General features: G+C 42.8%; 1 protein-coding gene across 25 annotated transcripts in view; it reads left to right on the forward strand.

Annotated features, from left to right (window-relative positions):
- ZNF664 (zinc finger protein 664) overlaps nucleotides 1-15,433 on the forward strand; it is a 42,262-nt gene that overhangs the window by 9,616 nt on the left and 17,213 nt on the right. For 11 of the 25 annotated variants that reach the window (NM_001132221.1, XM_063711565.1, XM_054526398.2 and 8 more), the window contains 1 exon segment: nucleotides 5,194-5,286. The exons of 3 other annotated variants lie outside the window; for them this stretch is intronic. The gene's annotated coding sequence lies outside the window, so the exon portion shown is untranslated. 25 annotated transcript variants of the gene reach the window in all.

The following is a 15,433-nucleotide window of genomic DNA, read 5'->3' on the forward strand; positions in this document are numbered from 1 at the left end:
TAGCAAATTGAACTCTTTCAGCCCAGGTTGAAAGTTGTGTCTGCTGGGCATGGTGGCTCACGCCTGTAATCCCAGCACTTTGAGAGGCCAAGGCAGGCAGATGACTTGAGGCTGGGAGTTTGAGACCAGCCTGGGCAACATGGCAAAACTCCGTCTCTACCAGAAATACAAAAATTAGCCAGGCATGGTGGCACACACCTGTGGTTCCAGCTACTTAAGAGGCTGAGGTGGGAGCATCACTGGAAGGCAGGGCTGTAGTGAGCCATGATCATGCCACTGTACTCCAGCCTGGGTGACAGAGCGAGACCCTGTCTCAAAAAAATAAAAAAAGAAAGCAAGCAAGTTGTGCTACAGCTAATCCATGTGGGAGAGTCACAAGGTGGAACCAATGGCTATGATTACTCATTTGTAAGACACTGAAAGAAGAGAATTTTTTAAATACAATTTAATTTTGAAGATGTAGTAGAAGCATTCGAAATGTAATTTAAAAAATATAATTCGTATTGCTTTTTAATACTAAAACATTTCTACACCTTTATTCTAATTCTGAAATACACAGTGTCTCTTGTGTCACCTGATACAATATAAGAAATTCAGTAAAGCTATTCTAGAACTCATTTATTTTTCATACCCCTGAAAGTTCATAAAATAATCATAGCTTATTTCCGTATCTTATTTTGCAGTGTGTTCTATGATATTGTGACAGAGCTTGTGAGGAAGCCTTTGTAGCCAGAGCAGACCCCTGTCCCAAAGATGATGAACCCTGCCACTTAGGTTAACAATACATCAGTTCATAGAAATAATTGGAACCATTTTTCTTCTGCAGAGTAAATTCTGTATGACCCTCTGGCTTTCAAAATATCACTTTTGGATGTGTAGTTCAAATATGTTTAGGATTGAGCTTGATGGGGGTTTAAGAATATTTCATTGATTCAAAGTACTCTGTGTTGGCTAGAAAACATGTCAAGTTTCTCAGTTAACCGATATTCAATAAATTACTTTTAATACTATAACTTTACATTGTGATAGGACTAGGACCTTGTGGTAAGCCTCCAGACTCACAGAATCAGAGAACCTGCACAAAGCAGGTTGCATGTATTTTCATGATGCTTGGCAACTAGAGGTAGTAACCCATTGTGACATTGATTTCAAGTCCTAACACCTTAGTGTGAAGAGCCGAGAAGGTTTCTGAGCAGGTGTTTGAGTGCCCTCTGGAGGCCTTGTGAACAGTTGAAATGTGGACTCCTAGCAAAGCTTTCTTTCACAGCCAGAGTTGAGAACCAGTGGGCGAGATGGTTGAAACTGGTGTAGATGTTAGGAGCAGAGGAGAGGGGAGATGGAACTCACGGGAATGTACTAGTGTTTACAAGAGCTTGCCCCGCCAACTGATAATACCGGGTTTATGCAGTGAGTGTAGAACACAGAGGCCGTAGGGTCACAGAAGGAGCCAAGGGAGTGTGGCCAGTAATGTCCAGTGGGATAAAGAACAAAAAGTGCCCTTGGATTGGCCAAGAGAAGGCCGACAATGAGAGGAACCTCGGTGGGTGTGGTGTTGAATTGAGGCATGAGTGGGAAGCGAAGCAATAGAAATCCGGAAAAATCAGTCTTTAAGAGGTGGATGGGGAAATGGAGGGTGGGTCCAGGGAGACAGGGTAGCTAGAGAAGGCCTAAGATTAAATGCTGTTTTTCCTTAAGGTCGGGGGAGACTTCTGCATTGTGTTTAAATGCCAAAGGGAAGAAACAAGCACAGGAAGAAAACAGTTGAAAGGGGTTTGGGGGCTGAGGGAGGAGGAGAGAGTTGGTTTCAAAGTTCTTTGCCTGGGAGATTTGTTGAGGGAAGAAGTTGCCTTTTATAGGGACTTTGAGTTTGGCAAAGTAGTGATTTTCAGTTTATCGTGGAATGATGGGGAAATAATTCTAGTAGGCAGTTGGAGATACAGGTAAGAAGAAAAAACTGTGTTAAGAAACTGGATCATCATCATGGAAATGGTCATCATTCCAGCCAAGCAGGTAGTCGAGCTAAAAAATGGAGACAGGACATACTGTATGGAGGACTCCTGTATTTAGGCGTAGGCATCTGAGATGGCAGACACAAACAGCAAGGCCAGAGGAAAAATGAGAATGTGCAGGGAACTGGGAGCTGAGGAGACCGTAGACTAGGATTCAGGGTGAGGCAGGAGGAACGGCCCCGAGATTTGACTTTGAGAGCAGTTTTGTAGTGGGGGTGGGGGTGCAGAATGGTGTGTAGGAGGCACACACAGAAGGTATTATAGATGCTGTGGAGGAGCTCAGTGGTGAAAGTGAAAAGAGTGAATTGGTCTTAGTCGGGGGATGGCTCCAGAGAACACATGTCGCTTATCTGTGCATATGAAATTAGAGCTGTAATCAACAATGACTCTAGAAAGGATTATATTTGCTTTTTTGTTTTTAACACCATCGTCTCAGAATATAAGATCTAAGTTTCATGTAACTTGTGCCACTTCCTACTCTTCTCAGATTGAAAATCTGACCAGAAGGAAGAAAACGTCTAGGTCTATTCATGACATTTGAGGGAGTTCTTGCAGGAGAGAGTAAATGTGACTGATTTTTGATTTACTATTCTGACACATGTCAAATGTTAAATCCTTTAAATCTATGAGACCATTTGCTATTATAAATGACATTTAAAAAAACTTCTTGGTAAAACTAATAGTATGGCTAATAGAAGTTATTTGGCTTCACTTATTTAAAATATTTCATTAAGAAAAGATAACAGATTCCTAATATCAGAAGTGGTAAAATAACTGTGTTTAAATCTGGGAGGTGGGATTTGACCCCTCACTTTAGACTGAGTGCCCAGTTTGAGTGGCCAGGCATACTGTTTAAGCATACACTTATCCAAGGGGTGGAATGGCAGGTTCCAGCTTAGGCCCAAACACGTCCGCTGCTGTGGGACTGGTGTGAAGACCTGTGAAGGCCTTAAGCCATTAAACTTTTGGAGGCGTTTACTATGTCATATCAAACATTAAATCACCCATGTCCCACATAAAATTAGCTTGTACAAAACCATATGAGTTAAGCTTTGATTGGCTGTAGACATTTAACATTTATTAACTTTAATTTTGCAATTTTCATGTTTTGCATCTAGTAATGTTTTTTTTCAGATCTCAAACATTTACATAGGTCCTCGAGATGCTCATGAGCCTTAGGGACTGCGCCTATATACCTAGAGATAAGACATCCCTGTTCTGCTGGGAAGTGGACATTGGGTATGTCTAGGCATGTCTGGCGGGGGGCGGGAGGGGGTGGGCTTGCCCGGAATCTGTTTGTGGCACTGAGGCACCTCCTGGGAAAACTTCGTCTTAAGGGGGAGTTGAAGGAAGTGTTTTAGTTAGGGATTTTTTGTGGCAAAGAACAGAGGTTCATTCAGACCACTTTCTGTACAAGGGGCTGTATTGGAGGATGCATGTGGATCAGACTCATGAGGAACTCAGGCTGTCCAGAGACAAGCCACAGTCTTCCCATGGACAGTGGGGTCTCTCACGGCATCGCTCATTTCTTTGTGTCTTTCTCCTCTTGCTGCCATCTGGCTTGTTTTTCCCTCCTCTGCATGTCTTTTCCAACCTTTTAGCTCCTCCTTGCTTCTAGATTCTATTTCCTCATGACTTTGGTTTGCTGTGATTTCATGACCTCCGCAGTCATTTTGCGGATCATAACCTCTCAGCTTCATCTCTCACAGCTGATAACCTCATTCTCTCAGTATTGCTTAGATTCCTGAGAGAGAGGGAATCTGATTTTGTTTTGCTTTTATTGTTGTTCCAAGCCACATCATATGTCAGAGTTAAGCTCTTGGGTCAGATGTCTGCACTTGGTCTCAGAAGTGGTCATGTGGCCGATGGCTGCCTGGGCCTACCCTTAAAGCTGAAGCAGTTCCTATTAGTAGGATTTGTAGGCTAGCAGGCACCATGATTGGCATGTATAGTTCAGTAAGGGAGGAAAAAACCTGGCCCAATATCAAGACCACTTGAAATTCCTCCAAATGTATTCCTGCCCTTTAAAATATTATCCTCCTAACAGCTTTCATTCTAAGTTGAACCTTTATTCCCACAGAGAAACTAAAATAGCTAAATGTGTTGAAAGCATTTTCACTTTTCCATTTTCTTCCCGTTTTATTCAGTCTCTGACAGTGCAGGGCCACTCAGCATAGTCTACAGGACTCTATTTCTAATGTTAGTGATTTCTGCTGAAAATGATATAGCAACTTCAGGTAGCTATTAGCAAGTTGGATCATTCTAACCACATGCCTTTCTCATAATCCTTTCCCCCAAAGCTCTGGGGAGCTGTAGAGGCATACTGTAATTCAGCACTGTCCCCAGATTGACAACAGCTAGAAAAACATGTGAATGTCCCATCCACGTGTAGATACGGCAGCAGTGTGAACCTAAGTTCCTTAATATAACTCCCAGGGGAAAGTGAAGTTCCCCAAACTTAAAGCTAGATCTTGAGATCTATACCTAAACTTTTCTGAATAATTATAGAATATAGCAGAAGCGGGGGGGTAGTAGATGGAATAAATAAAATAATGATAATGATAGCTTTGTCGAGCCCTTAAAATTTGCCAGGCAGTGTTTCAAGTACTTCTCATGGATTAATTGATTTAATCCTTAAATTACCTTATAAGATCAGCTGCGTTTATTATCTCCATTAACTCATTCTTAACCTCTTAGGTGAAGGTTACACAGCAGGTATGCAGTAGGGCCAGGACATGAACTCACCCAGTCTGACTCCAGTTTGTGCTTCTTCAGCACCCTGAGAGACTGGAAAATCCATGAAAAAACACTATTGATTGTTTACTCCCTGGCATTTTAGCCAGTCTGAGTCAGTTATCTTATACCTATGAACCTTAAACTCATTTTGGATCAGGTTCCCATCACGAGGCTAATTGTGATACTGGGATACCTATATCTTGGAGGAAAGTTGTGCAGAGTGCCTGGATTTTCCTTTCTGTGGTTTCTCGGATTTGCTCATCCCTTCTTTGGACTTCCATGCCTTGAATCCCATATATTTATATAAATCCCAGATGTAAATGGGTCTGTCCTATCTTCTGAGCTGGAACCCCCACATTTATAATAGCTAGTTCATGAAAACATTTTGTGATCCTAAATTCTCTATAAATAAACCCATTTTTCTCTCTGCATTTTTCCCATCCAGCAGGATCCTAAGGCCTTTGTAGTCCTTCAGCCACTGTGGGCCCTGCCTCTGCCTGTTCTTCTGGAATGTCTTGGGGGTTTTGATCCTGTCACTGTGGTAAGTTTTCCCCTTGTTTCACCATTTGTCCTAGATGGAGAATCCCCCTTGAGTATTTTAAGCCAAAGCTGTCTCTAGAATTTTTTCTGAGCATGTGCCCTTTGGGGCTCAGTGAGGAAGCAGCTCTCCGTGTCTCACGCTCTTCCTGACCTCTCGCCTTTATCTGGCATTGGATTCCCCAGATCTTGGACCACCTTCCTTACTCTAAAGATGTCAGAAACATTTTTGTCCAACTCTTTCTGTTCCCTGGGATCTTCATTTTCTTCTTTCCATGTGAACCATTGGTTATTAAAACTTTGTTTCAGTTGTCCCATTTTCTTCTGCCATCTTGGAGGCCTTGCATGGATTCTAGATCTCATGCTACCCTTTGTCTTTTTCTTCTGTTGTTCCTATCCTCACCAAGCTATCAAAACTTTTTAAAAGCTCAGTTGCTTTATAAATTTCTGGGTTTTTTTCCCCAACGCCTGAATAATAGCTTTTTCCTTAAATATGAGTTCCTGAAAATCTTCTTACCTGAGGATTATGGTTTCACATCAATCTGTGCAGACTTGATTCTGAGTGTCATTGTGTTCCCAGCACAACTTTTTTTTTCTTTTTTTTCTCTTTGGATTTGTTCTTTTTTAAAGATTTTTCCCTTCTTTGGGTCAACTCAAGAAGGCAACATATATAGGACAGATATTTGTTTATCTTTATTTGGTCATTGCTGAAATCCAGAATACTCCAGTTGAACATACAGTCTAGATCTCTGTGATTCACAGACATCATGAAATTGTACATTATTTCCGTGTATAGCTGGGCAGCAAGAGAAAGGAAAGCCCTTGTCTTGATAGCTGCTGGCTTCTGGGGGCATGAGCTTCTTGTCATTTCCCCTGCTGCCAGAGGCTGGTTTCTCAGGCCCTGGGCTTCTGCCTTCCCAGACTTACTTTCCCATGCAACAAGGAGGATTGGCTGTGGGAGGTAAAGCACATTTTGTTGGCCTCTGTCCTAGTGGGTCTAGTGACTGTGCGTTGTTAGAAGGCTAAGCCTATGTGGATGTGTGATGTCTTTTCTTTTTCCTGTCTGTATGTGGCTAGAGTGGTAAGGCTGGGGCTGCCCCTGCACAGAAAGGTCTTGACCACCTCTCTTCCTTTTCTCTCTTTTCCCATGTGCTGGATTGGTTTCCAAGTGACTGACCTATTTAGAAGCGGGGGCAAGTGGACCCTGGCACAAGGGCAAATGTTCTCTCTTCTCTGTCTCTTTCTGGCTGCATTCTCTCCTGTGCTGATTTGGGTAACCTCGGCCAGTCTTTATCATGAGTGTTAAGACCAAAGAGTCATGTCTAATATTTTATGAATTCCTTTTCATTCCCGTGTGCGCTTTGGTCTCAGTTTAAAATTGCCACTAATGTAGGGAAAAGGAGTTCTCCACGTGATCCAGCTTACCTTATGGAATGCTGCATTGGGAATTGGATTCACAGGCCCAGCTAATAATAAAGTGTTCTGTATTTTCAGTTCAGTCCTGTGTACATGTCCATCTAGGGTACCTAGAAGTTAGGGGTGTTTGCTGAGCCCTCTGGCCAGACTTGATATTAACCATTAATAACATACATTTTCAGAATAGCACTGGATCAACCTCCAGTGCCAGTCCTACAAGATCAAAAGCCTGAAGGCCAGAGTTCTGCATAATTTGTTGTGACCATTCCCTGGCCCTCTCTGAGAGTGGAGTGGCAATAAATTTCTGTCCATCCATGCAGATACTGAATTCTAATGACCAAATCCTATCTATTCTTAGGATTCTCATCATCTCTGTTGATTTTTGGCTATAAGAGGTCACCTGCTCTTGCACATTGTGCTTCCTGAGTGAGCCTACTCAAAAATCTTTCTCCCTTGCTTGCTTTGGTTTGCCAGACAATACATGTTACGAATTGTGACCCAGGTATAAAAATAGCCAGACTCTTGAGGTACTTAAGAATAGTCACATTCATGGAGTCAAGAAAGTAGAATGGTGGTTACTGGGGCTCGGGGAGAGGGAAAAGGGGAGTTGTTGTTGAATGGGGACAGAGTTTGTGTTGCAAGATGAGAAAGCTCTGGAGATCTGTTTCACAACAGTGTGTATATATGTAACACTACTGAACTGTGCACTTAAAATGGTTAAGATGGTAGATTTTACGTTATGTGTTTTTTTACCACAATTTTTAAAAATGCATACAAATCTAGTCAGAATCACAAATCCATAACTTTTGACCCCCTAACTACTGTTGCTACTCCTACTGCCAGCATCATTGAGGGCGGTCTTGCTAATTACCCACTTTTCATTTTACCTGTTCTCCAGGGCCCAACCTGTCTTCCTTCTTTTAGTTGGCTAGGCTGGGGCCCCTGTGACCTTCAGGTGTTCCTTATGCCTCTTCCTGAGGGTGCCTTGAGCTTTCCGGTCTGTTCTTTTCTTCTGGGCCTGAGCATGAATTTTGTCTCTTTAGGTCTTACTACCACAGTGGAAGGAGGAAGCAAGTTTAGTAAATGAGCACTAGAGCTAATCTGAACTAAACCTCTGTGCTTCCTTTTGTGTTCCCTCCCCCAGCTAGTTCCTGCCTGACCTCAGATCAGAAAGAACCCCTGGCCAGTTGTGAAAGACTGGTCCCTTGAGGGAGACAAATCCAGTAGTCAGCCAAAGGGAAGGATAAGGAAAAGGCAGAGTGTGCAGGAAAGTGGGTTTTCTCATGTTGTTGTTCTTTCTGTGCATTGACTCTCTCTAGGTATCCTAATTGTATCCTGAGGAAATCGTATTTTTTTCTGTTACTTCATCAGTGTTCCTTGTTCCTGAGGAGGCATGAGTAGAGGGTGAGAGTGAGCATCTCCATGACTCACAGTGGAACTTCTGTTTCATAGCTGAGTAAACTGAGGCTGGTGAGAATCAGTGACTACAGTCAGACAGCTATTTAGTATTAGGTGAAGATTTTGAACTTAGGCCTTTTGGGCTGCAAGTCCAGTGTTCTACCCAGCAAATTATTATGGTTCCTAGTGCATGTGTATGTTACACATTTACTAGTTAGATAAGATAAACTTAGGCCTTGTATTTGGGTTCACGTAGGGGCTATCACTGAAGCTAATCATTGTGTCCCATTACTCAGGTGTTTCTGTATATGGGGTTGAAGAGCAGGAAAAAAAAGTAGTGGGGTGCAAACCAGGGGGAAATCTCACTAAAGTAATATTTTTAAAAAAGCAATCCTGTGACTAGATGGTCAAGAAGGGAAAAGTTATGGGTAGGAACAGGGAGCAGCAGACACATAGGTATAAAGGCAGGGTTTCACCTTGAATGGAGGAAGAACCCTAATTACAGGGAGATTACATCATCAGGTGTTTGGAAGCCTCTGCCTGTGAAATGACATTCTTGGCAAATGAATGAATGTGTCATGCACTAATTAAAATAAAGGAAATAAGGAAACTAACATTCATTTAGCCTCAGCTATGCTGTGGGCACTCTGATAGGTACTTTCATGTTTATTATCTTTAATTACCGCAGCAAAGTGTTGTAGACATTATTATCCACACGTTTGCAGCTCGGTCAGATCAGCCACAGTCACAAAGCAGGTGGCAGAGCAGAGGCGTACACCCAGTGATGTCATTCCAGAGGTCATTTTGTGAAAGGACTTGGCTGAAGGAAAGCTACAGAATGGACGCCTGTGTCATCCTTGATCACCCTGATAACACATGCACTTAGCCTTCTCAGACTTTCTTCTCAGACTCAGGAGAAAACTTGGCATCATTCCCTCGATAACTTTTGTTGCCCTTCTCTGGACCTAATTTCATAGTCTTTGTGGTAATTTCTTGTTAAAGAAAAATCAGACACAGCTTCTTTTGTCTTTTATCTTTTCTCCATTAGGAGTCATTAGGCTAAGTCATGCAAAGACGAATTTCTGCAGGACAAAATGAAGCATATCTTCTCTATAGCTCATTAAAACCCAGAGCCCAAATCATTAGCCATTGAACTTTGTCTGTTGTGAGAGAAATCAGGGAACCTAGAACTTTGGTGTGTAGGGTATAAGGAAGTATGGGGGGCAGTAAGGACAGGGGAGAAGGAGGCGAGGGGCCCAAACACCTGGGGACCAAGTAGGAAAGTGGTCTAAGGGTGGAGATGAGGTACTGGGAGTGTCTGGAAGGACTGTTGTCAGTTTCTCTCCTAGTGCTCAGGAGTCAAGCTGAGTCACAGGCTTTTCTAGCTAGCTGGGTGGCAGGGCTGTGCACAGGAAGGCATCAGAAGTGATGTAAAATCCTCTCTTTTCAATCTGTAGCAGATTTGTAAGTTTGCCCTCATTCTAGAAAGGAGAGGAGTATACCCTGGCTGATATACTAAATTCAGTTGGAGAATCCTGCTCAGAGTCAGAACTTCTTTTGACCAAACTCAAAAGTTGTCTTCAGAACCCTTGGGGAAGTTGTTCCTATTATCACAGAGGCTGTAGTTATTAACAGCATGTTTGGGAAATGCTGGCTGCTACTTGAGCCACAGGTAAGGGAGCGTTTGGATTCCTGTCAGGGCGTGTTTCCAGGATGCTGCATGAATGACAGCCAATGGGCAGAGACTGATGTTCTTTTGAGGAGCCCACTTTTAGAGGTCATTTCACTTTTTAGAAGTGCGTGTACTCCAGTGACTACAGCAGAATTCCTTGGTGCCTGAACTGACAGGGCTTTGAGTCAACAGAACCTGGAATGTCTTCCGAGGCTGGGCTTTATGGTGTGGAGGATTTGACCACAGAGGTTTAGACCTGGAAATTATGGCTGTGCTTGGGCTACTCTGAGTGAAACTCTTCTCCTCAGTTCTGACCACTTCCAACCTCCAGTAACTGAAGTCGGCCCAGAAAGACAAAGAAACCCAGGTTCACTTCTGTGAGTGATAAGCGCACCTGAGAAAAAAGGCCTGGCAGTTGGACCTTCCGAGGTGCTGTCGGCTGGAGGAGATAAAGTGTGAGAAGTTGAGTAGCTACAGGCCTTAGTGGCCACTTAAGAGGGTTTGGCGAAGTCAGAGAAGGACCCTCTTTCAGTGACTCTGAAAGTCCATTGCCAAGGAGAGAGGTCTAGGACCCTACAAGGTGGGGCTTCACTGTGACCTGTTATCATTGAAGTGGCCAAGGGCACATGCAGGCACTGTAATGGGGAAAAGGGCCCTGGCTTCTTCAAGAGTGGGGAATGTGAAGGGCCTCTTTGGGACATGAATCTACCTCGGGCAGCCAGAATCTTCATTTTCAGAACTATTGATGATGGTGGAAGCAAAATAGAAGGGATCTGACATTCCACAGTCCTAATCAGTGAGTTACCAGTGACTGCCATAATTAAGTTATTCTAAGGCAAATAGTTAAGCAAAGATTAAGTGGACGAGACCTCTGTAACTTGAGTATCTAAGTCTTCCTACACCAAGTTATATGTATTTTAGACTACACTTTTCTAAAGGTGTAGTAGAGACTAGTGAGGAGGTAGATACAATATCTGCTGTGTTCCCATATACCTGAGGCTCATGGAGAGTGGTGGCCTTGAATAGAACAAATGCCCTCTTAACCCGGTTCCTTTGGTGGTATGTATATCCTGATACCTAAACAGCGTTTCTTTTTATTTATTTTTTGGGTGTGTGCCAAGGCCTGTAGAAAAAGGCTGAGCAGAGGTTCCCTTGGAGTTGTTTTATCTGCTGAGACTTGCCAAATTAGAATTTGATGGCTTTGATTTCTGGGACATCCTGATCATTTTTGAGGAGGAGGAGTTCCTAACTAAGCTGGAGGGAACATACTCTCTCCACATGAATGGGGCACCCATGATGTCAGCGAGGACAGTGTCAGATAGATGCACAGCCCACCACCCAGAAACCAAGGTCTTGTAAGAATACCTTAGTGAATTATGCCAGATGGAATAAATTCTGAATCCTTTATAAAGAATCTCTTTGGGAGAGTTCTTTCTTGTAGTGTTTAGCTCTCAATCCTCTCATGCACAAAACTTTAGAATTATTTTGGAGGACTTTGGGGGGCGTTTTTCTTATATCTAGAAGAGGAATGTTTGATGATGGAAATTACTGACTGCACGTAAGTGGTCATCTTACAGTTTGCATACTTTCAGTCTTCAAAAAAAGTGAGTTTAAGATGGATTCTCAACCCCTTTTTGTTTCTGGCCTTCCTTACACTTTAAAAACCATTTTTAAGGACTCCAGAGAACTTTAAGTTTATGTGGGTTGCAGGCTTTGGTACTTATTGTAATAGAAATGAAGACGAAAATTTTACGAAGATACTTACTAACTCATTTATTTAAAAATGATAAACTCATTACATGCTAACATAAATGACATTTTTATGAAAAATAGCTATTTTCTGAAACAGAAAACATTTAGTAGGAAGAGTGGCAATATTTACATTTTGGCAACTCTTTAAATGTATGGAGTTTAAATAAAAGACATCTGCTTCTATATTCAGTCTCTTGCAATATGTTGTTTTGGTTGAAGTAGATGAAGAAATCCGGCCTTGCATAGATAATGTAGTTGGAAAAGGGATTTTAGTAGCCTTTTCAGATAATTGTGGCTTTATCTGTGACATGACACCAAAACTTGACAAGTGGTAGATGCCTACAGGTTAGTTGCAATGTACAATCTGAAACTGTGTTCATGAACTTTTCCTACTCTGGCATGTTAAAATCCGTTGGTCTCTCTTACACTTTGAATAGATCTTTTACAAACCGTGTGACCACATGTTGGTCATTTGGAGCCTTCATGGAGTGCCTACCTAGATGAACATTAATCAGTGGGAATTGTACTATAAATTGTGAGAACATGTTGAGAAGGAGGATCTAGATCAGTGGGTGCTTAGCTAGTTTATTCAGGAAGGGTTTCAGCTGGGGCATAACTAGGGGGCAAAGAACATCTGTTACGGTAAAGGCAATGATGAAAATGTACTATTTGCATACTCAGTAATCTGAGGAGGTTGGGATTACAAGCCCATTTTACAGACAGGAAGCTGGTGCTTAGACAGTTCAGAGCATGATCTGAGGGTGGTAGGGAGAGGTGTGGAGCATAGAGCCGTGGCCCATTGTGTGTTTCATCATGGTGTTGTGCAGCTAAGCCCCATCCTCTGCTGGGTAGAGCTATGAGTCAAGTAGGCTTTAAAAAAGTAGTTTGCAGACAAAGAACATTTTCATATTAAGTGTGAAACTGATCAGGCACTTGCCAAGAACCACATTTAGCCTCTGAGTCAGTGCTTCACAGACTATTGTGTGACCTGGGGATCCTGCTAAAATGCAATTCTGATTTGGTAGGTCTAAGGTGGGACTGAGGTTTTGCATGTCTGACAAGCTCCCGGGTGAGGCTGATAACGCTGCTTTGTGGCTCAGTTTTGGGAATCAAATTTCCAGAGCCAATTTTCCATTTGTTCCTTAATACATGATATGAATGTTAATCCCAGTCACTCAGGCTTTGGAGAAGGAAAATGGAGGTGGGCGGAGATGGGTGGTAACTATCTAAAATTCTTTGTCAGTTAGGGCTGCCTGGTAATCAGCAACAGAAATGGACTCTGGCTAATTTAAGGTAAAAATGAATTTTAGAATGGAAGGGGACATGGAGGAACCCAGTAGCGCTGGAGGTTCATAGTTGTAGGAACTGCTTAAATGTCTGTCCTGGGTGCTGTCACTAGCACATGTGAATGAACTCTAATTTTTAATGTCATCTTTGACTCTTCACAATTCAGAGTACCTGGAGAGAAGACTGGCTGGCTGAACTGAGGTCTGTTTCTTACCCCCTGACCAGACCAGGCACTGTAGTGAGAGGGAAGATCTGGGGATCTTGGTCTTCACAAGGGAGGATAGAAGAGCACCCTGATTTATCAGCCCATTATTGCTGCATAGAGAGGGAGAGGTAGTCCCTGAACAGGAAGTTAGAGTGCAGTTAGGAAAGGGAAAGGAAAGCTCAGCAGGAAGGCTGACCTGTTGCCAGGCTCCTAAGCCATCTTTCAGTTAACAGTGTGCATTCCCTGTACTTACCAGGCAGGTACATTGAAGAAAGAAAGTATGTATTGAGCTTAAGTACTGTAATAAATATGCATTGTCTTATGTAATTTTCAAAGCAACCTTAAGAGATACAAGTATCGGTATTATTGAGGAAATGAGTCTTAGGGTTGAACAGCATGCTTGAGGTCACACTGTTAGTAAGTGGGAGAGCTGAAACTTGAATTACAAAGTGTTTCTGCTGCAATATCATTTGTTGGCAGAAACTGCTGCTGCTTGGGGTAAAAGGTTGCTTCAAGTAGGCTGAGTGTGAGCATGAGTGGTGGAGGTTGGGGAGAATGTGTATGGACACACGGAGCTGGAGATACATAACAATTCAAGATTTTGGAGATAGAAAGCTCTGTAAAACAAGCTCAAATTTAGCTGTGTCTGTTAAGAGCTTCATGTCCTCAGGAAGGGCTTTCAGTCTCTTAGCTCTACCAAATTACGGCTTTGCCTGTGATGGGAAAGGATACTTCCACAGAATGGAAATTTAAGGTGCGAAACCCAAGGACAGCAGGCAGGAACGGGGAAAAGTGTTCATCTGGAAATTGGACAGAATGGACAGAGTGTCGTTGGGGACGGGCTTTATAATTGATGGGTAGCTTTTGCAGCGGCCAATTAGATTGCAGGGCTCTGTCCTCATTGCCTGGCCAGGGAGGGAATGAAGCTCATTCCTGCATTACCAGGACAAAGCCCACTTGTGTGTGATGGATGGAAGTAGGCTGGGTGCCCCATGTTATATGTATTATATACAAAACTCCCATTCACTCTGGCTGGTCTAATTGTGAAGCCACTGCTCACCCCTTCCCCAGGCTGCCAGCCACAGAAGTATGTATGTGTCGTTGACTTTTTGGTGTCAGAGGTGAAGACTGTAGATACTGTTTGTGATTTTTTGTTTCCTTAGGAGACAGAAGCAAAGAATAAAACTATTGTAAAGGAAAGGAAAAATAAAGATTTTTCTATGAAATGTAATCTCTTAATCTCTTAAGTAAAAATATTTAAGTGAAATGTGCAACTTCTTTTTTTGGAAGTGATTAAAGGTGAAATGACTCCAGGTTTTTAGAGCTAAAAGGGCTTGGGTGAAGTGTGAAATAAGTACCATTCATTCAGCATCACCAAAGAATAAACAATGCCTCTTGTGTACATAGAGCCCGGATGGAGGTAAGGACTGTGATGGCAAAATGTCACTGAGAGCATGCCACGTCCTCCTTGTAGTTTCCTTGGGCTGCTATAACAAAGTACCGCAAGCTGGGAGGCTTAAAACAATAGAAATTTATTGTCTCACAGTTCTGGACGCTGGAATTCTGGATTAAGGTGGCAGCAGGGCCGTGCTCCCTCTGAAGGCTTTATGGGAGAATCCTTTGCCTCTTCCTAGCTTGTGGTGGTTGCCAGTAGTCTTTGGCGTTCCTTGGCTTGTAGACATATCACTTCACTCTCTGCAGCCATCCCCACGTGGCCTTTTTCCCTGTCTGTGTGTGTGTCTGAATCTCCATCTCCTCTCTTTTATAAGGATACCAGGCATTGGATTTAGGGCTTACACTAACATATTATGATGTCATCTTAATTACATCTGCAAAGACCCTGTTTCCAAATAAGGTCACACCCTGAGGTTCTGGATGGATATGAATTTTGGGGAGACACTATTCAACCCAATATACTTTTTGCCTTTCTTCCTTAGAGCTCCAGCTAATCCAGATGCAACACTGACGAATTAGTGCCGAAATGAGTATCAGCACTTGGTACTGCAATTAGAACACGGGGATTTGGCTGTTGATTTATTTTTTGGGCTACACTGGGAGGGAGGCTCAGAGACAGTGTGGGTGTCTGAAGGAAAAAACACGTGTTAAGTGAGGACTTCAAACGAAATCATACAGTTTTGGGAAACTGCATTGGATAGGGAATGCTGGAGCCAAAGAGTGTTCCCTGTTCCAGAAAGGGAGGTAACATTTGCAGGAGGGCTCCTGAGGTCAGAAGTTCCTCCTAGAAGTGCAGGGTGTATCAGCCGTCTCAGGAGCTGATTTCCTGTGCAACTTTTTCTAATACCTCATGGGAGCCTTTCTTATACTTTATCCCTTTGTGTGTTTATGGATCGGGTCCTTCCCACTCTTTGGCACCTGTGACAGGCTCCACAGGCTTCCAACCCTTTAAATGCCCTCTGTTTT

This window comes from Pongo abelii, chromosome 10 (genome assembly GCF_028885655.2).
Source record: "Pongo abelii isolate AG06213 chromosome 10, NHGRI_mPonAbe1-v2.0_pri, whole genome shotgun sequence".
Lineage (NCBI taxonomy): Eukaryota > Metazoa > Chordata > Mammalia > Primates > Hominidae > Pongo > Pongo abelii.